General features: G+C 41.9%; 1 protein-coding gene and 1 non-coding gene across 3 annotated transcripts in view; one reads left to right on the top strand and one right to left on the bottom strand.

Annotated features, from left to right (window-relative positions):
* Positions 1-1,999: 1,999 nt before the first annotated feature.
* Positions 2,000-23,056, top strand: part of SCAP (SREBF chaperone) — a 68,623-nt gene continuing 47,566 nt past the window's right edge. The window contains exon 1 of one of the 2 annotated variants that reach the window (XM_032412621.1): positions 2,000-2,081. The gene's annotated coding sequence lies outside the window, so the exon portion shown is untranslated. Of the gene's footprint in view, positions 2,082-3,354; positions 4,425-23,056 lie in introns of those variants that run through there. The other variant, XM_032412623.1, reaches the window with a different exon arrangement.
* Positions 9,742-9,844, bottom strand: LOC116637261. The gene has a single exon (XR_004300445.1). It is a non-coding gene; the product is annotated as a U6 spliceosomal RNA (small nuclear RNA).

Genomic DNA, 23,056 nt, shown 5'->3' with positions numbered 1-23,056 from the left:
AGCCTCCAAATCCCAGTGACTTAAATGCACAGACATATTCTTCATTTAAGTTACATGTTTGGAACTGTGGGTCATTGCTTCCATTCCACTCCATGACCTCTCATTCTGGGACCCAGCTGGAAGGAGCAGTCCCAATGTGGCACTGCTGTCCCCCTGGCTAAGGGAGAGAATGAGAGGCTCATTCTCTCAGCCAGTGGCTCTCAGAGCTTCTGCCAGGCCCATGCAGGTCATGTTCACTCACACTCTGTTGGCCAAAGCCAGACAGGTGGCCAAAGTTGCCAATGGAGAGGGCAGTGCACTCACCCTCCAGGGAGACACCACAGTTGCTCGACAGAGGGCAGGGCTGTGTGTATGATCCGACCACTCACCAAGAAGGGAACAAGGAAATAATCAACTGTAATGACTTTACTCTAGTACTCTCCCCAGGTGCCCTTTCCAAAGTCCCATCTGAAACCAGAAGCCAATCCTGAATACAGGGCAAAATCTTAAAGGCCACTTTAGACCAAGGCCAGTTGTCCCCACTATTGTTTAATTTCCCTCTGACAATAGTGTGGTGGGCAGGGAGGGAGTCAAGACACTGGTGGCCTTGGAGAGGTGGTCCTGAGTCCAGTGGAAATGAATGGGTGTGAAGGAGGGGGTATGTCTCTTTGAAGAAGGCTTAGAAGGGAGCAGGGGGCTGGACCGGCAGAAGGGCCGCTTCTGAGTCCCACCTCGAGTTGTGGCTATGTCTACACCTTATGCCATCCCAGAGCTGCGGCCTCTGAGGGCAGGAGCAGGGTCTGCCTGGGGTGGGTGCGGCTGAGCTGAGTGTGCCCAGGGCAGCGGGGTTGGGGCGGGGCTGATCCCTGACACTCGAGGCCCGGTCCCTTGAGGGCGAGGGGATTGCGATCGAGGTCCCTGAGTGCGGACCCCGGGCAGTCTCAGCGCGTAGCATCCCGGGTTGGCCAGCGCTGGGCGGGCCGGGACCCGTGTCCCCACAGCGGGTGAAGCCCCCCTCCGTTCCCCTTGTATGAGACCCAGTAAGGAGACCTCCCTCGGGGTTTTCGGGATGCTCAGATAAGTGCTCAGCTCAGCACCCGGCACAGAGTAAACGCTCAGTGGATGCAGCTATGCGATTCCAACAAAGACACAGTCCGTGTAAAATGGTTAAATGCCCGTCGGAGAATGGAAAAACCCAAAACCCTAAATCTGCAACCCAGATATATCCACCCACTACACATCAGCAGCACCAGACCCTTCCTTCTCTGTGGATGGCTTTCAATAAAAATGAGATCGTACTCTACAGTTCATTTTGAACCATCTTTCAGGAACAGATTTCAACATCAGTAAGTATTCATAAAACTTGTCCTTTAGAAAGGCTGTAGGGAGGGTGCCTGGGTGGCTCAGTTGGTTGGGCGACTGCCTTCGGCTCAGGTCATGATCCTGGAGTCCCGGGATCGAGTCCCACATCGGGCTCCCCGCTCAGTGGGGAGTCTGCTTCTCCCTCTGACCCTCCCCCCTCTTGTGCTCTCTCTCTCAAATAAATCTTTAAAAAAAAAAGGCTGTAGGGAAATGGACAGAATTTATTCGATCCATCTGTATTTGTTGTGCATCTGTATTGTTGTTTTTAATTTTTTGCTGTTTTAAACGGGGACCTAGGCATCTTGCGCACGTTCTTGGTAATTCTCCGGGAGGTGCTGTCAAGTCCCGGTGCGGTCCACAGGGCCCTGCCCCATCTTCAAGCCCCGCCCCTCCCAGGACCGCCACCTCTCCCTCCCTCCGGGTGGCGTGGCGGGCGTCCGCCAGGGGGCGAGCGGGAGCCACGGGCGGGGCTCGACTACGCATGTGCGCGCCGCTGGAGCACGTGCGGGGGGCGGTGAGGGCGGGAGGGGAAAGGTAGGAGGTGAGAGGTGAAGGGGCGGAGAGCTGCGCCGGCGCCGGGCGGCCGGGAGAGAGAGGGCGGGCACCACGCACCGGACCGCGGGCCGGGAGCGCGCACGCCGCGCCCCGCCCTCGCCGCTGCCGCCGCTGCCTCCACCGCCTCCGCCGCCGCCGCCGCCGCCAGCGCCGCCGCCGCCGCCTGGGAGCTGCTGCCGCCACAGGTACCGCCGCGCGTGTCCCCACGGCGCCTGTCCGCGGGCCCCGGCTCGGGCCTCCGGCCGCGCGGCCCCGGGAGGTCGGGGGTGGGGGCCGCCGGGGACACGGGCGCGCGGGCGTGGGCGCTGTCCAGCAGCCGTGCGGGCCGGGAGACCGCACGCAGCCCAGAGAGGGGGCCGGGCCGCCGCGTCCCCACCCCCACCCCGGCCGCGCCCCCGCCGGCGCCCTCGTGTCCCCACCCAGCTTCTGGCCCCGGGTGACCACTGCCGGGAGACGGGGTCGCGCCGCGGCGGCCCCTGGCCCGGCGTCCCCGGGAAGCCGCCGCTTCTAGAACCTGCTTTGGAGCTGTCTGGGTTTTCCAGAGTGCGGGGGAGAGCATGCTGTCCACTCCTGCCGCTTTTGGGCTGTCTGGTTTTGAGGCAACACGTAGCTGCTTTGCTGGGTTTTGCTTGGCTTCTAGTTTTGCGCAAGCCCAAACTTTGCTCACTCACGTTTGGTGTGTTGCCTTGTGTTTGTTACCTCAATATATCATAGGGGATTATAATGTCACGGTGGCACGAGTTGCAGGGAGCCTGTACGGTTTGAAGCGCAAAGTTGCACAGGTGGAAAGGCTGTTGGCCGGAGGGGGCGGAGGGTCCCTGCGGGGGCTCCAGGAGTTCCCCTTCGTTGCTACTTGCTCTCCCACCTTCTGTGGTGACAAAGCTGCGTGATTAAACTCTTTCTGGGGATTTTGTAGTAATTCTTGTGAAGAAGACCTAGGAAAGTTTTCCTTAATGATGTTAGTTTTGTGTGTGTTTTATCTGACCAGATCTCTTTTGGAGTTTGGTTATAGGGTGTCTTATTGGTGTGCTGCTGTCTCAGGATATCTTGCTAATGATTGAAGCTAGGGTCAAGAATGTCGGGTTAGTGTTCCTGAGTGATGCTTAACGGATGAACTTTTTCTTTTTTATTCCTTTTTTGTGGTGCCATTTAAAAAATTTTTTGGAGTGTAGTTGTTACACTCCAATGTTACATTATTTTCAGATGTACAACAGTGATTCAACTGCTCTGTACATTATGCTCACGACAAGAGTAGTTACCATCTGACCTGTATTTTTTTTCTATGGTGGAGCCCAACTGGGGGCTTGAACTCATGACCCTGAGATCAAAACCTGAGCTGATACAAGAGTCAGCTGCTCAACTGACTGAGCCACCTGGGCCCATGTGACCTGTATCTTTTTAAGTATGTTAATATAGTTTGGGTTTTAGGTGTTTTACACATTTGCAGCATTCCCAGTAGGCACGTGATGTAAAAAACAAAATATATATATAAATGTATTTTCATAGTCATTCTTTTGGTCATAGATTGAAAGAATTACTTCTCATTTATTATGAACTAATCTGGTATTTGAGAGCTCTCTCCTTTCTTTTGCTGTTGCGCAAAAACAGCACCTCTCCTGAGGTCTCCACGTGCTTTATAATCATTGGTGTGGCCGCCCCCGATCCCCATCATCTAGACTAGTTTACTGTTGTGAGGTGGATATAAAGTCTACTCCTAGTTTATGACTAAAAGATGGGGGCAGAAAGATGATGAATTGCCTGAGGTCATATATGAGCAAGTAAACTGTCCAGTTGGGAAGCAAACCATGCCTGTGGGGTTCAGTACTCATGCATTTATTAATGTTTGGTGGCAGACTTTAGGGAGGCTTACTCTTTTAGTTATCTAGCCATGCACATGAATGTGTCCTGAGGACCCTGGAATTACACTTAGGTTTATGTGCTGTTTGTTTACTCTCACCATTGGTAGCCCTTTGCTGTGGCCATGGTTAGTTATATTGGCTCTCACAGGTATTTTGTATACGGTTTATGTTATCACTTCCATTTGAACAGATGAAAAGACTGCCCCTTAGAGCGAAGCTGGGTTTCCAGGGTCACCCAGCTTGTAAGTAGTGGATTAGGCCTTCAAACCAGATCTGCCAGACTCTACCGCCTGAGGTACTTCCACTGTAACTCCTTCCTGAGTTGGCTGATGAAACAAAGTCCAGGTGGCTTTTTTTTTTTTTTGCCACCTGAAGTAGTGGGTAAAATATTTATTGAACACCTGTGCTGTCTAGGTGTACTGTGCTAGGTGCTCTAATAATAGCTTATCTCACTTAATCATCATAGTAACCAGGTGAGATATTATTGTCACCCCTCCCCCCCCTTTAATGATGAGTTTTACAGATGTTACCTGACTGGTCCTGGGTCACCTCCTGAGTTAGAGGCAGAGCCCAGGTGCAAACCCAGGTTTGCTTGACAATAGAGTCCATGCTTTTATGCTCGTCTCGCACCTCCTGGCCTCACAGTCTTCTCCTGTTGCCCATTGGCAGGTGAGAGGTAGCAGAAGAAGGTGACGGGGTGAAGGGAAGAAGCCAGCATCACAGATCCAAGTCAGAGATGTGGAACTCAGGAAGGAGACAGCAGTGGGCAGGGGCGCTGCCTGAGGACGCTTGTGGGGGTGCTGGGCCATTCCTGAGCTTTACAGTGGAGTCCAAAGACGGGGGGTGTGCATCCATCAAGAGTGCATGGAGGTCTCAGGGAAATAAAATCAAAACTGATCTTTGTTTTTATTTTAGCTTTACTTAATTTTTATTAGATTATTTTATAATGTATACTATATTACAGTGGTACATACATATATATGAATATGCATATATTAGGACATATACTCAAATTCTTGTTGGGGATGCAAATCAAAAAACATTTGGAAACCACGGATTTATTTGATATTTAGCATTTGTATCAAATATGTAAGGTGTTGTGCTAACCATTTGTTCCTGCATTGGAAGTTTAGTGAAGTTCATTGTAATTCCACATAATCAGGGAGAAGAGTATTTCATATTTTTTTTAAACTTTTAATTTATTTGAGAGAGAGATTGTGCGCACGAGGAGGGGAGGGGCAAAGGGAGAAGCCAGCTCCCCGCTGAGCCAGATGTAGGGCTCCATCCCAGGAGATCATGAGATATCTGAGATCTGAGATCATGACCTGAGCGGAAGGCAGATGCTTAACCGACTGAGCCACCCAGGTGCCCCAAGAATGGTATTTCATATTAATAACCAATTATAAATTATTTTAAAAATTTCAGTCACAATTTTGTGAAAGAGGATCTAGTATTTTAATAGTCTTTATGTCTCAAGCAGCAGTCTTAAGTTTGGAGCTATAATGACTGATATATCCCTTTTGAAATTAAAATTTTGTTGAACCTCGGGCGCCTGAGTGGCTCAGTTGTTGAGCGTCTGCCTTCGGCTCGGGTCATGATCCCAGGGTCCTGGGATTGAGCCCCGCATCGGGCTCCCTGCTCAGCGGGAAGCCTGCTCTCCCTCTCCCACTCCCGCTGCTTGTGTTCCTGTTCTCGCTATCTCTGTCTCTGTCAAATAAATAAATAAAATCTTTTAAAAAAATAAATAAATAAAATTTTGTTGAACCTCTTCTATTTTAAACCTGTTAATGTCAGTCAGAAATAAGAGAGACTAAAATAATCAGTTAACGTAAATGTGGTAGTTGTAATAGTCATATTTGTGCTGTTAACTTTATTTATTTATTTTTAAGATTTTATTTATTTATTTGACAGAGAGAGACACAGAGAGAGAGGAAACACAAGCAAGGGGAGTGGGAGAGGGAGAAGCAGGCTTCCTATGGAGCAGAGAGCCCGACGCGGGTCTCGATCCCAGGACCCTGAGATCATGACCCGAGCCGAAGGCAGACGCTTAACGACTGAGCCACGCAGGTGCCCCTGTGCTGTTAACTTTAGAGTATTTGCAAATCTTAGATGGTATTTAGATATATTGAAATTCCAAATATGTTGATTCTTTACAAACTAGATTTGATTTTCTTCAGGTCACTCCACAGCAGTGGTTGGTACGTTGTATCAAAATAAGCAATTCCAGAATTCTACCTAACTTAAAAAATATCTTTAAATTCTCTTCCAGTTTATTTCACAATTGAATAGATTAGTGTTTGTTCAGGAGTTCAGGTTAAAATAACAGAAAGGGATTTGAGCAAGAAACATATTCTCCTCGCTAGACACATGAGACATTATTCATACCAGTGGTTCTCAGGCTTTAGTGTGAATTAGAATCACCTTGTTTTAATCCTACTTCACTAGAGTCTCTGACTCTGTAGGTCAGAGATAGGCCTTGGAATTTGAATTTCAAGCAAGTTCTCAGGCTGCTGCTGCTGGTCTACGGAACCATGAGCCATGGCTCCATATAAGCGCACCTAAAACCAGAGCACGATGCCAGTACTTAAATGTTTCACACTGAATCCCATCAGCATCAGTCAGTCGGATATTATAGTTTTGCCAAGTACATAACTGGCTCTTGTTTTTAGACAGTTCCCCTTATTTTTAAATGATGTCATAATTAAGATTTCATTCTCAGTGATATCACTATTTATATTTTTTTGCTGCAATACTATATTTCTAAATTTCTCGAGGAGTTAGAGGTGTTTTTTGTTTTTGTTTTTGTTTTTAATACCAGTTGTCCGTGTTGAAGAACAATTAATAGGCAGGGGTGCACATGCACAGTTTTTATCTATAATCACAGTGGTGACCACTAGCAGGCTTCATTCTTGCTCATTCTCTTGTTCCCTCTCTTTATAATGGGATCATACTGTTTTGTATCCATTTTCTGTTATGTGTAAACATCTTTTTCTGTAAAACACTATTCTGGAACATTTTTGTTTTTTTAAAACTTAAAATCTCATTTATTTCTACATTTCCCAAAAACTTGATTCTTTGAGCAGCTTGTTGTGTTTGGCTGTGGGCTTGGGTTGCACCTTTCAGAAGACTGCACTATCACTCAGAAAGTCTCCATTCGTGGTCCTCCCTTAGTAGTCTTCAGTATCCCCCTGCTCTCATGATCTTCCCCAAGCTGGCCTACCCAGCCCTTCTTCCCTACCAGCTCACGTTGATGCCGCCTCATCTCCATGGGTGATGAGGTCCCTTCTTCCAGTCTGAGCCCTGGTTGGGTTTGGACAGGCATTCTAATTTGTCATCCCTGCGACAGTGACTGTTGGAAACACCAAGACCTGCCTTTAGCAAGCAACAGAGAATGTTGCATCTCATTTCTGTCAGGAAGGATAATCTTGAATTCTTCTCCCAGATACCATCCGAAGCTCAACTGAGAGAAAGAACATTCATCAGACTGTGCTGGAAGGTGTTTTAATGCTTATGTTCCAGGCAGTGTTCCAGACTCAGTGTCTTTGAGTGAAGCCAGATCATTAGGAAGCAGCATAATTCTGGCCCCTCTTCCAGCTTTTTAGTAAACTGACTTTGCATGGCCCCATCAGCTTGCATTGAGATCTGTCTGAGGAGTCCCCAAGAAAATCTGTGAGGCCAATTAGAATTTCTTCAGGTTCAGTGCCTGGAGTGACTGTGCCTCTCCTAAGCCACTGCTTTGATTTTGTCTAAAGTATACCGTGAACTATGTCAATAATGTTTCCCTCTTTGCGTTGGCTATTAGGGAGCTCAGAGTCCCGTTTGTATTCAGAGTTCTATGGCTTGTGCTTTTAAGATTACTTTTGGCTTATAATGTTCTGTTTAATGGCTAGTTATTTTGCTCTTTCAGATTTTACCATAAAATGTAGAACACATTTCATCCCTGTTCTAAAGATTACTGTGGTTATATTGTAACCAAACACGTATTCCCATCCTATTTCCTTTTTTCCACTTGAATTCCTCCTAGCCCTGTCTTCCCCCGCCTCCTCCTGTGTACTCATTCTTTGTTGTTGTTGTTTAATCCTTCTATTGTGGTAAATACACATAAAACTTACCATGTTAATAATTTTAACTGTACAGTTGAATGGTATTAAATACATACATAATGTGCAACCGTCACAATCATGGTCACAATCATCCTTCTCCGTTTCTCTTTTCATCTTGCAACACTGAAACTCCGTACCCATTTAACACTAACTCCCATTCCCTCCTTCCCCCTGCCCCTGGCAACCACCATTCTACTTCCTATCTATGATTTTGTCTACTCTAAGTACCTCATGTGAGTGGAATCATATGGTATTTGTCTTTTTGTAACTGGCGTGTTTCATTTAGCATGATGTCCTCATGGTTTATCCATGTTGTAGCATGTGTTAGAATTTCCTTCCTTTTTAAAGCTGAATAATAGTCCGTGGAATTTATATATCACATTTTGTTTATCCATTTATCCATGATGGTCATTTGTGTTGTTTCTACCTTTTGGCTAGTGTGAATAATGCTGCTGTGGACATGGGTGTACAAATATTTGTTCAAGTTCCTGTTTTGGGTATATACATAAGTGGAATTGATTATATGGTAATTCTATGATTAATTTTTTAAGGCACCACCATGCTGTTTTCCACGGTGTTTCACAGTCTCACCAGCAATGCACAAGGGTTCCAATTTCTCTACATCCTTGCCAACACTTGTTATTTTCTGTTTTGTTTTGTTTTGTTTTTGTTTTTTGATGGTAGCCATCCTAGTGGGTGTGAGATGGTATCTCATTGTAGTTTTGATTTGCATTTCCCTAATGGGTAGTGATGTTGAGCATCTTTTCATGTGCTTGTTAGCCATTGGTGTATCTTTGGAGAAATGTTTATTCAAGTCCTTTGACCAGGTTTACATCAGATTGTTTTTTGTTGCTGTTGAGTCTTAGGAGTTCTCTCTGTATTCTGGATAGTAATCCCTTTATCAGATACTTGATTTGTAAGTATTTTCTGTGTGCTGCCTTTTTATTCTGTTGATAGTGTCTTTTGATGCACACAATTTAAAAATTTTTATGAAGTCCAGTTTGTTTTTTTCTCTTTTGTTGCCTGTGTTCTTGGTGTCATATCCAAGAAATCATTGCTAAGTCCAATGTCATTGAAGCTTTTGCCCTATTTTTTTTTTTTTTTATTTGACAGAGACAGACACAGCGAGAGAGGGAACACAAGCAGGGGGAGTGGGAGAGAGAGAAGCAGGCTTCCCGCGGAGCAGGGAGCCTGATGTGGGGCTCGATCCCAGGACCCTGGGATCATGACCTGAGCCGAAGGCAGACGCTTAACGACTGAGCCACCCAGGCGCCCCCCCCCTTTTTTTTTTTTAAGTAATCTCTGCACTCAGTGCAGGGCTTGAACTCATGACCCTGTGATCAAGATTTGCATGCTGTACCTGCTGAGCCAGCCAGGCATCCCCTGCCCTGTGTTTTCTTACAAGAATTTTACAGTTTTCCGTCTTAAGTTTAGGTTTTTGAACTTTTTTTTTTTTTTTAATAATTTCTACACCCAAAGTGGGGCTCAAACTCACAACCCTCAGATCAAGAATCACATGCTCTTCCATCTGAGCCAACCAGGCACCCCAGGTCTTTGAACCTTGTGTATTCAATCTTGCTAAATTTTGTAAGGGGATAAATTCTTTTTTCTCTTTTGGCACATTCTGAAGGACTTCCTTGTTTATGAATGTTCATTGTGGTAAAATTCAAATATATACAAAAGCAGAGAGCAGTGAGCCTTTGTGTGTCTATCACTCAGTTATATCTGTCATTAACTCGTTAACTCAGGGCACACTTGCTTCATCTATATCCTCTTCTCTTCCCCTTTTTATATTTTTCTTTTTTTTCTTTCTAAATTATTTGATGAATTTTTTTGTGCTAAAATACACATAACAAAATTTACCATTTTAACCATTTAAAAAAAAATATATGGAATGCTTCACAAATTTGTGTGTCATCCTTGCGCAGGGGTCATGCCAGTCTTCTGTTGTTTCAGTTTTAGTATGTGTGCTGCCGAAGTGAGCACCATTTTAACCATTTTTAAGTGTACCATTCAGTGGCATCAGATAGATTCACAGTGTTATACAACCATCTCCACTGTCCATTTCCAGAAGGTTTTCATCATTCCAAACAGAAACTCTGTACTCATTAAACAGCTTCTCATTCTCCCCTCCCCCCAACTCCTGGCAACCACTATTCTACTTTCTGTCTCTGAATTTGCGCATTCTAGGTCCCTCGTATAAGTGGAATCATATTGTGCTTGTCCTTTTGTACGTGGCTTATTTCACTTAACACGGTGTTTTCAGTGTTCCTCCATGTTGTAGCATGTATCAGAATCTCATTCCTTTTTCAGGTCAAATAATATTCTATTGTATGTATATCCACATTTTACTTATCCCTTCATCTGTCAGTGAACATTTGGATTATTTCTACCTTTGGCCTGTTGTGAATAATGCTGTTATAAACATGAGTGTACAGGTATCAGTTCCAATCCGTACTTTCAGTTCTTTGCATATATACCCAGGGGAGGAATTGCTGGATCATTCGGTAATTCTGTGTTTCACTTTTTGAGGAACTGCCAGACTATTTCCCACAGCAGCTGCCCCATTTTATAGTCTATCAGTAATGCACAAGAGTTCCCAGTTGCTCCACATCCTTACCAACACTCATTTCCCATTTTCATTTGTTTGTTTTTATTTTTTAATAAGAGCCATCCTAGTAGTTGTGAAGTGGTATCTCATTAGGGCTTTAATTTGCATTTCCCTAATGATTAGTGATGTTGGGCATTTTTTTATGTGCCTATTGGCCATCTGTATATCTTCTGTAGAGAAATGTCTGTTCAAGTCCTTTGCCCATTTTTGAATAGGGTTGTTTGTTTTTTTGTTGCCAGGTTATAAAAGTTCTTTATTCTGAATATTAATTCTTTATTAGATATGATTTGCAAATACTTTTTTCCATTCTGTGGGTTGTCTTTTCACTCTGTTGAAAGTTTCCTTTGTTGCACAAAAATTATTAATTTTTTGAGGTCCAGTTTGTCTGTTTTTTTGTGTTTTTTTGCCTGTGTTTTTGGTGTCATATCCAAGAAGTCCTTTTTAAATCCACTGTCATGAAGCTTTTACCCTACTTTCTTTTAAGAGTTTTATAGTTTTTGGGATGCCTGGGTGGCTCGGTCGGTTAAGCATCTGTCTTCAGCTCAGTGGGGTCCTGGGATCAAGCCTTGTGTGGGCTCGCTGCTCAGTGGGAAGCCTGCTTCTCCCTCTCCTCTCCCTGCTCATGCTTTCTCTCTCGTTCTCTCTCAAATAAGTAAAATAAAATTTTAAAAAAAGAGTTTTTTAGTTTTAGCTCTTTGTTTAGGTCTTTGATGCATTTTGAATTTTTGTATGTGATGTAAGGGTTCAACTTAACTGTTTTGCATAGTGGCTCTCCAGTTTTCCCAGCACCATTTGTTGAAAAGATTGTGCCAAGGAGAAGGGCTCCAGGTGAACCTAATCTTTTCTCTCTTGTTTGCAGTTCTTCCCCTCACAAACAGTGCTTTTGCACATCTGTGTTGGGAATGGAACCATTTTCCGTGCAGCATTTGTATTAAAAGCTCTGGAGACAGTAATAAAAAAGAGACTCATCACACCCCCACTTTGGGGTAAGCTGTCAAGAACCATGGTGCTCTCCAGGAGGCCACACATCTGTCAGGAAGCCAGGCGAGGGGCCTCCGTGCTGTGTGGATGTGGATGAGGCCGCCCCTGTGTAGCTGGGAGCCGGTGGCTGGCCTTAGCCAGGCTCCTGTCAGCACCTGCTGGGACTGAGACTTAGGCCACACTCTGTCTGGGCCAGAGCTCTTGTGAAATGACAGGGCTGCCCCATTGGGCTCTTGGGTTGTTTCTAGCCCTTTTTTTTTTAAGATTTATTTATTTATTTTAGAGAGAAAGTGGGCGAGTGGGGGTGGGACAGAGGGAGGGAGAGAGAGAATCTCAAGCAGACTGCCCGCTGAGCATGGGGCATGGAGCCTGCCATGGGTCTCTCCCAACCCTGAGAACATGACCTGAGCTGAAATCAAGAGTTGGACACTTAACCGACTGAGTCACCCAGATGCCCCTGTTTCTAGCTTTAGAACAAATTCTTTTCCCATATTCTTAGCAGGAGTCAGTTCAGTCTCTTTGTTAGTCATTCCTGCCCAGTTCAAGAGGGAATAAGAATGTAGGTAGCTGGCATTGTGGAAGAAAATCTTTAATATATTTGTTGATGTCCAATTGTGAAGAGGGTCAGCATTATGTACTTGGTTATTTGTGATGACCATCACAACCAGTTAATATAATTTTGTCTTCCCTTCAATCTGGATGTTGCTGTGCCATCCCAATGATTATTTTGTTTAAGGTTTTATTTATTTATTTGAGAGAGCATGCGCGCATAGTGTAAGAGCCACGAGCCGGGGGAGCCAGCAGGGGGAGCAGCAGGTAGGGGGAGGGAGGGGGCTCAATCCCAGGACTCCCAGGTCATGACCCGAGCCGAAGGCAGATGCTTAACCGAATGAGCCACCCAGGCACCCCCAATGATTATTCTAAATGTGGCAGTAATCATCGTCTTGAATATATGTATTTTCATGCTTCAAGTTCTCTGAAATCAGCTTTCATTCATGAACTGAAACTTCTTTCTCTTTTTAGTATTCTTAATTTGTTCTGCTGGGCATTCTTCTGGCTTATTTGGCTAATTTTGATGCTTACAGAAGCAGAATTTCCTGTCCTAATCATTGGTCCACTTTACAAAGCAACTTTCGGAAAATCTTTCCTCCAAGGATGAACTGTTTACACCAGTGGACTAGTTTAGCATAGTGAACAGACCTGCAGTGACTTTCCGCTCGGCACCAAATGAGGTGCTGCGTGCTCTAGGGAACACAGAGGTGATTCAGCAGTGACCTTTTTCCCAAAGAAACCACAGTCAATCAGAGGAGGCTGAAAGTTTCAGAATGAACACAGGCATGATGGAAATACACAGTTACAGAAGCTCAGAGAAGAAGGCTGCTGCTTTTACAGGGAAGCATTCATTATTTTTAATTTTAGCTTTTCACTGCAATAATAGATTCATGTGGCATAAAATTCAAAAGGAACAACAGAGTATACATGGGAAAGTTTCCCTTCCATCTTGCCCCTGGCCACCACATCCTCTCCCCAGAGGCAGCCAGTGTTACCAGTTCTCCAGTATCTGTTCAGGGATGTTCTTTGCATAATACAGACAAACACACAGAGAGCTCTTTTCTTTTACATGAAAGTAGCGCACTATATCCCTTGCTTTTTTCTGTTTGTGATAGTTCATTATCAATACATAAGAGCTTTTTCATTGTCTTTCACAACTGGATAATATTCCATTGTCAGGATGTACCTTTATTTAGCCAGAGCTCCGTTGATGGACATATAAGGTGTTGTAAATTTTGCTAGTGCAGAAACACTGGACTGCTGGGTTGGTGAGTATGTGCTTTTGTAAAATTGTTAGCTCTTACCAGAAAGACCTCTGTAGAGGTTTTGTCCACCTGTGCTCCTTAGCTGTGTGTGGCTGTGCCTGTTTATCCACACCCTCACCAGCACTGTGATAGCACACGGTTTGATCTTTGCCAGTTTGATAGGGGAAAAAATTATTTCTTTGTGTATATTTTTTCTTCCAAAACTTAGTTTACCCTATAGAAAAGTAAAGAGAGTAATAGAGTGAACACTCATATCAGGGGTTGTTTGAATTTGTAGCACTCCTGTTGCTATAAGGTTGAAGGACCATTTCCATTTTCTTTGCCTATTTTTCTTTAGGGCTTTGGTGTTTTTAACGTTGATTTTGTAAAAATGGTTTATATATGAAGGAACTTAGCACTTTTTGGTGATATAAATTGTAGTTATATTTTTCCAGATTGTTATTTCTCTTTTTATTTAGGATGGTTTTGTCATGAAAAAAAAAAAATTGGTTCTGGGGCACCTGGGTGGCTCAGTCGTTAAGCGTTTGCCTTTGGTTCAGGTCATGATCCCAGGGTCCTGGGATCAAGCCCCGTATCGGGCTCCTTGCTCAGCGGGGAGCCTGCTTCTCCCTTTCCCACTCCGCCTGCTTGTGTTCCCTCTCACTGTGTCTCTCTCTGTCAAATAAATAAATAAAATCTTTTTTAAAAATTGGTTCTTTATTGGGTCATTCATTGAACTTTTAAGGCTTCTAGGTTCTCTGTCGTACCTAGAAAGATCTTCCCTATTAGAAGAGTATGCAAAATTACCCTATGGTTTCTTAAAGTACTTTTTAAATTTCATTATTTACCTTTATATCTTTTATCCATTTGGAATTTATTTTGGTGAGAAGTGTGAGCCCAACTTAATTTTTTCCCAAATGGCCACCCATTTGTTGCAACACCTTGTAATAAGCAATTCATCTTTCCTCCCAGTTGTTCAAATGTCCTTTACTATATGTGATATACTTTGCCACATGCCATATACATTTGGGTCTATTTCTGGACTCTGTTCTACACATTAATCTGTGTATTTATGTTTGAGTACACATTGTTTTAATTACTCCGGCTTTAGAGCATGTTTTGATATTTGGTGAAGTTAATTATCATTCATTACCTTTAATTTTCAGGACTTTCCTGGCTATGTTTGTTTTTCTATATGAACCTTAAGATAAATCTGCCTGTTTCAGAAAAAATCATTTTTGTTTTTATTGGCTCTGTGTTACATTTTTAGGTTAATGTAGGAAGAATGATATTTAGGTGATGAGTCTTCCCCACTAAGATTGTATGCCTTACTCTTTGCTTGAGTCTTCTTTCATGTCCCTCAGAGTTTGAGCGGTTTCTTGGCATTTCTTGTTAAGTTTATTCTCAGATCTTTTTTCTTTGTTTTTAGTGTTGTTGAAGCATTTTGTCTTCTACCTTCTTGTTGATGATGTATGTGAAGGCACGGATTTCTATATATTAATTTTCACTACCTTATCTGATTATAAAACAGTAAAGGTTTTCAGTTGATTCTCTAGGTATATAAGAATATCATCTGCAAATAATGATCATTTTACTTTTTCTTTTCCAGTTGCACGCCTGTGTATTCTTTCTATCACCTAATTGTGATCACTGGTACCTCCACAGCATAGTAAATGGTGGTAGTGAAGTGCATAGGCTTGTTTGGCCTTTGACTCTGATGGGAATTATTCTAATGTGTTCCTGATGGGCTTGATTTTGGCTTTGGGGTTGAGAAGGATATAAATAGTTGAAGTCTGATCTATCTATCTATCTATCTAAAGTGTATATAATGTAAATGGCAGAATTTCCTTCTTATGGCTGAATAGTATTCCATTGTAAATAATCACTACATCATCTTTATCCATATATCTGTTCACACACAATTAGGGTGTTTCCATAACTTGGCTACTGTGAATAATGTTGCCCTGAACATGGGGATGCAGATAGCTATTCAAGATAATGATTTTGTTCCCTTTGGGTATATGCCCAGAAGTAGGATTGCTAGATTATAAGTTAGTTTGGTTTTTAATTTTTTGAGGAACTTTCATATTGTTTTCCATAATGACTGTACCAATTTATATTTCCACCAACAGTGTACAAGGATTCCCTTTTCTCCACGTCTTTCCCAACACATGTTATCTGTTGTCTTTATATTTTACCTTACTTTATCTTTTAAAGATTTTATTTATTTATTTGACAGAGAGATACAATCAAGAGAAGGAACACAAGCAGGGGGAATGGGAGAGGGAGAAGCAGGCTTCCCGCTGAGCAGGGAGCCCAATGTGGGGCTCGATCCCAGGACCCTGGGATCATAACCTGAGCCGAAGGCAGACACTTAACGACTGAGCCACCCAGGCACCCCTATTTTATTTTTTTAAGTAGGCTTCATGCCCAGCATGGAGCCCAACGTGGGGCCTCAACTCACAATCCTGTCAGTCAGATGCTTAATTGACTGAGCCACCCAGGTGCCCCATCTGTTGTCTGCTTATTTATTTAGTTATTTATTTGGGGGGAGGGCAGAGAGAAAATCTTAAGCAGGCTCCACGTCCAGCACGTGAGCCTGATGCATGGCTTGATCTCCCAACCCTGAGATCATGACCTGAGCTGAAATCAGGAATTGAGGATGCTTAACCAGCTGAGCCACCCAGGCACCCCCATGTTGTCTTTTTAAATAAAAGCCATCCTAACAGGTGTGAGGTAGTTTTGATCTGCATTTCCCTGATGATTAGGGTGTTGAGTACCTTTTCATGTACCTGTTGACCATTTTTATGTCTTCTTTGTAGCTATTAACAAATTATTGTAGCTGTAGTTATTTTTAGTAATTTTTGTCTCTTAACCTTTATACTAGAGTTAAGTGATTAACACACCACCATATTACAGTATTAGAGTATTCTGAATTTGACTGTACTTGCCTTTACCCAGTGAATATTTTCATGTTACTAATTAATGTCCTTCCATGTCAGGTTGAAGAACTCCTTTCAGCATTTGTTGTAAAGCAGGTGTAGTGGTGATGAACTCTGAGCTTTTGTTTATCCATGAAAGTCTTTATCTCTCCTTCATTTCTGAAGGACAACTTGGCTGGGTAAAAAGTATTCTTGGTTGGCAGTTTTTACTTGGCAACACTTTGTGGGTTTTTTTGCTTTTTGTTTTAAGTTTTTGTTTGAGTCACTGGTGCTCATCATGACAAGTGCACCCCTTAATCCCCATCACCTATTTCACCCATACCCCCAACCCCCTCCCCTCTGGTAACCATCAGTTTGTTCTCTATAGTTAAGAGTCTGTTTCTTGGTTTGTCTCTCTCTTTTTTTTTTCCCCCTTTGCTCCTTTGTTTTGTTTCTTAAATTCCACATATGAGTGAAATCATATGGTATTTGTCTTTCTTTGACTGACTTATTTCACTCAGCATTATGCTTTCTGCTCCATCCATGTTATTGCAAATGGCAGGATTTCACTCTTTTTAATATGTTTTAGACTAGTTTTATGTTTAATTAGTTTAGACATTTAGACATTTCCATTGCATGTATATACCACATCTTCTTTATCCATTCATCTGTCGACAGACACTCAGGCTGCTTCCATATCTTGGCTATTGTAAATAATGCTGCTATAAAAATGGGGTTGCATATATCCCTTTGAATTAGTGTTTTTGTATTTTTTGGGTAAATACTTAATAGTGTAATTGCTAGGGGTGCCTGGGTGGCTCAGTTGGTTAAGCGACTGCCTTCGGCTCAGGTCATGATCCTGGAGTCCTGGGATCGAGTCCCGCATCGGGCTCCCTGCTCAGCAGGGAGTCTGCTTCTCCCTCTGATCCTCCCCCCTCTCATGTGCTCTCTCTCTCTCTCTCATTCTCTCTCTCTCAAATAAATAAATGAAATCTTTAAAAACAAAATAGTGTAATTGCTAGATCATCGGGCAGTTCTGTTTTTAATTTTTTGAGGAACCTCCATTGGTTTGAGGAACCACTGTTTTCCACAGCGGCTACACCAGTTTGCATTCCCATCAACAGTACCCGAGGGTTCCTTTTTCTCTACATCCTTGCCAACACCTGTTTTTTTCTTGTGTTTTTGATTTTAGCCATTCTTACAGGTATGAGGTGATATTGTGGTTTTGATTTGCATTTCCATTATGATGAGTGATGTTGAACATCATTTCATGTCTGTTGGCCTTCTGGATGTCTTCTTTGGAGAAATGTCTGTTCATGTCTCTTGCCCATTTTTAAATTGGATTGTTTGTTTTTTGGGTGATGAGTTTTATAAGTTCTTAATATATTTTGGATACTTATGTTTAAAAGGATATGTCGTTTGCAGGTATCTTCTTCCATTTTGTAGGTTACCATTGAGTTGATTGTTTCCTTCACTGTGTAGAAGCTTTTTATTTTGATGTCCCAATAGTTTATAGTTTTGCTTTTGTTTCCCTTGCCTCAGGGGTCCTATCTAGAAAAAAGTTGCTAGAGCTGATGTCAGAGAAATTACTGCCTGTGCTCTTTTCTAGGATTTTTATGGTTTTAGGTCTCACATTTAGGTCTTTAATCAATTTTTTTTTTTTTTAAGATTTTATATATTTGCCAGAGAGACAGCCAGAGAGAGAACACAAGCGGGGGGAGCAGGAGAGGGAGAAGCAGGCTTCCTGCAGAGCAGGGAGCCCGATTCAGGGCTCGATCCCAGACCCTGGGATCATGACTTGAGCTGAAGGCAGACGCTTAACAACTGAGCCACCCGGCACCCCTTTAATCAATTTTTAACTTACTGTTTTGTATGGTGTAAGAAAGTGGTCCAGTTTTCCCAACACCATTGGTTGAAGAGACTGTCCTTTTTCCCATTGGATATTCTTTCCTGCTTTGTCAAAATTAATTGACCATATAATTGTGGGTTTATTTCTGTCTTCTCTATTCTGTTCCATTGATCTATGTGTCTGTTTTTGTGCTAGTACCATACTGTTTTGATTACTACAGGTTTGTAATATAACTTGAAGTCTGGAATTGTGATGCCTCCAGCTTTGCTTTTCTTTTTCAATATTGCTTTGGCTATTTGGGGTCTTTTGTATTTCCATACAAATTTTAGGATTATTGGTTCTAGCTTTGTGAAAAATGTTCTTGGTATTTTGATAGGGATTGCATTAAATGTGTAGATGGCTTTGGGTAGTTTAGACATTTTAACAATATTCTTCGAATCTATGAACATGGAATGTTTTTTCGTTTCTTTGTGTCATCTTTGATTTTTTTCATACAGGTCTTTTACTTGTTTCATTAGGTTTATTACTAGGTATCTTATTATTTTGGGTGCAGTTGTAAATGGGATTGTTTTCTTAATTTTTCTTTCTGCTGCTTTATTATGGTGTATAGAAATGCAACAGATTAGAGCGCCTGGGTGGCTCAGTTGGTTAAGTGTCTGCCTTTGGCTCAGGTCATGATCTCAGGGTCCTGGAATCGAGCTCCACATCAGGCTTCCTGCTCAGTGGGGAGTCTGCTTCTCCCTCTCCCTCTGTTCCTCCTCGCTGCTCATGCACTCACTTTCTCTCTCAAATAAGTAAGTAAAAAAACTTTTAAAAAATGCAACAGATTTCTATACATTGAATTTGTATCCTGTAACTTTACTGAATTCATTTATCAGTTCTAGCAGTTTTTGGGTGCAGTCTTCTGGGTTTTCTATATATAGTATCATGTCATCTGCAAATAGTGAAAGTTTGACTTCTTTCTTGCTGATTTGGGTTATTTCTTTTTGTTGTCTGTTTGCTGTGACTAGGACTTTCAGTACTGTGTTGAGTAAAAGTGGTGAGAGTGGATGTCCTTGTGTTGTTCCTCACCTTAGGGGAAAGGCTCTCAGTTTTTCCTCACTGAGGATGACATTAGCTGTGGGTTTTTCACGTATGGCGTTTATTATATTGAGGTATGTTCCTTCTAAACCTACTTTGTTGAGGGTTTTTATCTTGAGTGGATGTTGTACTTTGTCAAATGCTTTTTCTGGATCTATTGAAATGATCATATGGTTCTTACCCTTTCTCTTATTGATGTGATGTATTATGTTGATTGATTTGAGAATAGTGAACCACCCTTGCAACCCAGGAATAAATCCCACTTAATCGTGGTGAATAAGTTTTTTAAATGTATTGTTGGATTCGGTTTGCTAGTATTTTGTTGAGGATTTTTGTATCTGTGTTCCTCGGGGATATTGGCATGTAGTTCTCTTTTTTTGTGGTGTGTTTATCTGGTTTTGGTATCAGGGTAATGCTGGCCTCATAGAATAAGTTGAAAGTTTTCCTTCCTCTTCTGTTTTTTGGAATAGTTTGAGAAGAATGGGTATTAACTCTTCTTTAAATGTTTGGTAGAATTTGCCTGTGAAGCCATCTGGTACCACACTTTTCTTTCTTTGGAGTTTTTTAATAACTAACTCAATTTCTTTGCGGGTAATAGATCTGTTTAAATTTTTTATTTCTTCCTGTTTCAGTTTTGGTAGGTTATATGTTTCTAATAATTTATCCATTTCTTCTAGGTTGCCCAATTTGTTGGCATATAATTTTTCATAATATTCTCTTTTCTGTGGTGTTTGTTGTTATTTCTCCTCTCTCATTTGTGATTTTATTTATTTGGGTCCTTTCTCTTTTTGTTTTGATAAGTCTGGCTAGAGATTTATCAATTTTATTGTTTGTTTGTTTTTTTCCCAAAGAAGCAGCTCCTGTTTTTGTTGATTTTTTTTTAGTTTCTATATCATTTATTTCTGCTCTAATCTTTATTACTTCCTTACTTCTGCTGGTTTTAGTTCTTTTTGTTGTTCTTTTTCTAGCTCCTTTAGGTGTAAGGCTAGGTTGTTTATTTGAGATTTTTCTTGCTTCTTGAGCAAGTAGGCCTGTATGGCTATAAAATTCCCTCTTAGAACTGCTTTTACTGCATCCCAAAGGTTTTGAACCATTGTGTTTTCATTTTCATTTGTTTCCATGTACTTTTTCATTTCTTCTTTTATTTCTCAGTTGACTCATTTATTGTTCAGTAGCATGTTATTTAACCCTTATGTATTTGTGGTCTTTCTAGATATTTTCTTGTGGTTGACTTCTAGTTTCATAGTGTTGTGGTCAGAAAAGATGCATGGTATGACTTTGATCTTTTTGAATTTGTTGAGGCTCGTTTTGTGGCCTAATTTGTGATCTCTTCTGGAGAATGTTCCATGTGCACTTGAAAAGAATGTGTATTCTACTGTTTTAGGATGGAATGCTCAGCATATATCTGTTAAATCCATCTGGTCCAGTATGTCATTCAAATCCCTTGTTTCCGTGTTGTTTTTCTGCTTAGATGATCTGTCCATTGATGTAAGTGGGGTGCTCAAGTCCCCCACTATTGTATTTTTAGTTAGTTTATGTTTCTTGTTTACTGTTTTATGTATTTGGAAGTTCCCATGTTGGGAGCATAAATATTTAAAATTGTTATATTTTCTTGTTGGATTGTTCTCTTCATTATAGTGTTCTTCTTTGTCTCTTGCTACAGTCTTTGTTTTAATGCCTATTTTGTCCGATATAAGTATTGCTACTCTGGCTTTGTTTTGACATCCATTTGCATGATAAATGTTTCTCCATCCCTTCACTTTCCAATCTGCAAGTGTCTTTAAGTATAAAATTAGTCTCTTGTAGGCGGCATGTAGATGGTTTTTTTTTTAAATTATTATTCATTCTGTTATCCTATGTCTTTTTATTGGAGTGTTTAGTCCATTTACATTTAAAGTAATTATTGATAGGTATGTATTTATTGCTATTTTATTACTTGTTTTGTGGTGGTTTCTGGAGATTTTCTCTGATCCTTTCTTTCATGGTATGCTAGTTTTCTTTGGTGCTGTATTTGGATTTCTTTCTCTATATTCTTTGCTTATTTCTTAGTGGCTTTTGATTTGTGGTTACCATTAAGTTTGTAAATTATATTTTCTGCACATAGCAGTTTATATTAGGTTGATAGACATATAAGTTGGTTTGTTTTTTTTTAAGATTTTTTTATTTATTTGACACAGAGAGAGACACAGCGAGAGAGGGAACAGAAGCAGAGGGAGTGGAGAGGGAGAAGCAGGCTCTACTCTGAGCAGGGAGCCCGATGCGGGGCCCGATCGCAGGACCCTGGGATCATGACCTGAGCTGAAGGCAGACGCCCTCCAATGACTGAGCCACCCAGGCGCCCCGACATAGAAGTTTGAACCCATTCTTTACTCTTCCCCATGTTTTAGGTATATGATGTCATATTTTACATCCTTTTATTTTATGTTTCTTGACTGATTTTTTTACAGAAATATTTCTTTTTATTGCTTTTGTGTTCCTACCTTCATGCTATTGGTTTTGGCCTTTCCTTTCCACTCAGAGTCCCCTTTAATGTTTCTTGCAGGGCTGGTGTAGTGGTCACGAACTCCTTTAGTTTTTGTTTGTCTCCTTCAATTCTGAATGAATGCCTTCCTGGACAGAGTATTCTTGGCTGCAGGTTTTTCCCATTCAGCACTTTGAATATATCATGCCCCTCCTTTCTGGCTGGGAAGGTTTCTGCTGAAAAATCCACTGTTGGCCTTATGGGGTTTTTTTTGTATGTAACTATTTTCTTATGTCTTGCTGTTTTTAGTATTTTTTCTTTACTACTATATTTTGCCATTTTAATTACAATATGTTTTGGTGTGGATCTGCTTTTGTTGATTTTGTTGGGGGTTCTCTGTGCTTCCTGGATCTGGATGTCTGTTTTCTTCCCCAGATTAGGGATGTTTTCAGCTATTATTTCTTCATTTAAATTCTCTGCCCACCTTTCTTTCTCTCCTTTTTCTGGGACTCCTATAATACGAATGTTATTATGTTTGATGGAGTCACTGAGTTCCCTAAGTCTGTTCTTGTTTTGTATAATTCTTTTTTCTCTATTTTGTTAAACTTGATTAGTTCCCATTACTCTGTCTTCTAGGTCATTAATTCATTTCTCTGCTTCTTCCAGCTTGCTGTTCATTACATCAGGTGTGTTTCTCATTTCATTTATTGAGCCCTTTATCTCTGCTATGTTATTCCTTAGCTCTGTGTTAATGGTTTCACTGATGTCCTCTGCTCTTAAGTCCAGTGAGTATCCTTATGATCATTGCTTTAGGTTTTTTGTGTGTGTGTTTTTGTTTTTTTTTTTAGGTAAGTTCTATGCCCAATGTGGGGCTTGAACTCATGACCCTGAGATGAAGAGTGGTGTGCTCTACCAACTGAGCCAGCCAGATGCCCCATGATCATTGCTTTAAATTCTTCATCAGGCATGTTACTTATATCTGTTTCACTCAAGTATCTGACCATGGTTTTATCCTGTTCTTTCATCTGGGACAAATTCCTCTGCCTTCTTATTTTGTCTAAATTTCTGTGCCTGTTTCTCAGTGTTAGGAAAGTCAGCTACATCTCCTGTTCTTGAGTGTAATGGCTTTATGAAGAAGAGATCATGTAGTGCCCTGCAGTGTGGTGTCCCGTTTCTAGGACCTGGTACTTCTGGGACTGTCTCCAGTGTGTGCTATGTGTGCTCTGTTGTTGTATCCTGGCCACTTTATCCTTCGGGCTAGTTTTCTGCAGAGGCTTTCTTTGCCTATCATGGGCAGGGTTTGGTGCCTGGCCTGAATGTGGCACTTTTTAACTTGGTGTGTTCTGGCCTGCTTGTGAAATGAGACCTGTTGCTGCTGCCACTGGAATTGACGCCTCACAAAACTCGGTTGGGAGACATGGTGTGGTAGGGGTTTGGGCCAGTTTTCTAGGGAAGGGCGCCTCCCTCCTCCTGTGCTGGGACTGAGGCAAGCATGACTG

This window comes from Phoca vitulina, unplaced genomic scaffold (assembly GCF_004348235.1).
Source record: "Phoca vitulina isolate PV1807 unplaced genomic scaffold, GSC_HSeal_1.0 scaffold13, whole genome shotgun sequence".
Lineage (NCBI taxonomy): Eukaryota > Metazoa > Chordata > Mammalia > Carnivora > Phocidae > Phoca > Phoca vitulina.
This window is presented reverse-complemented; position numbering and strand designations above follow the sequence as displayed.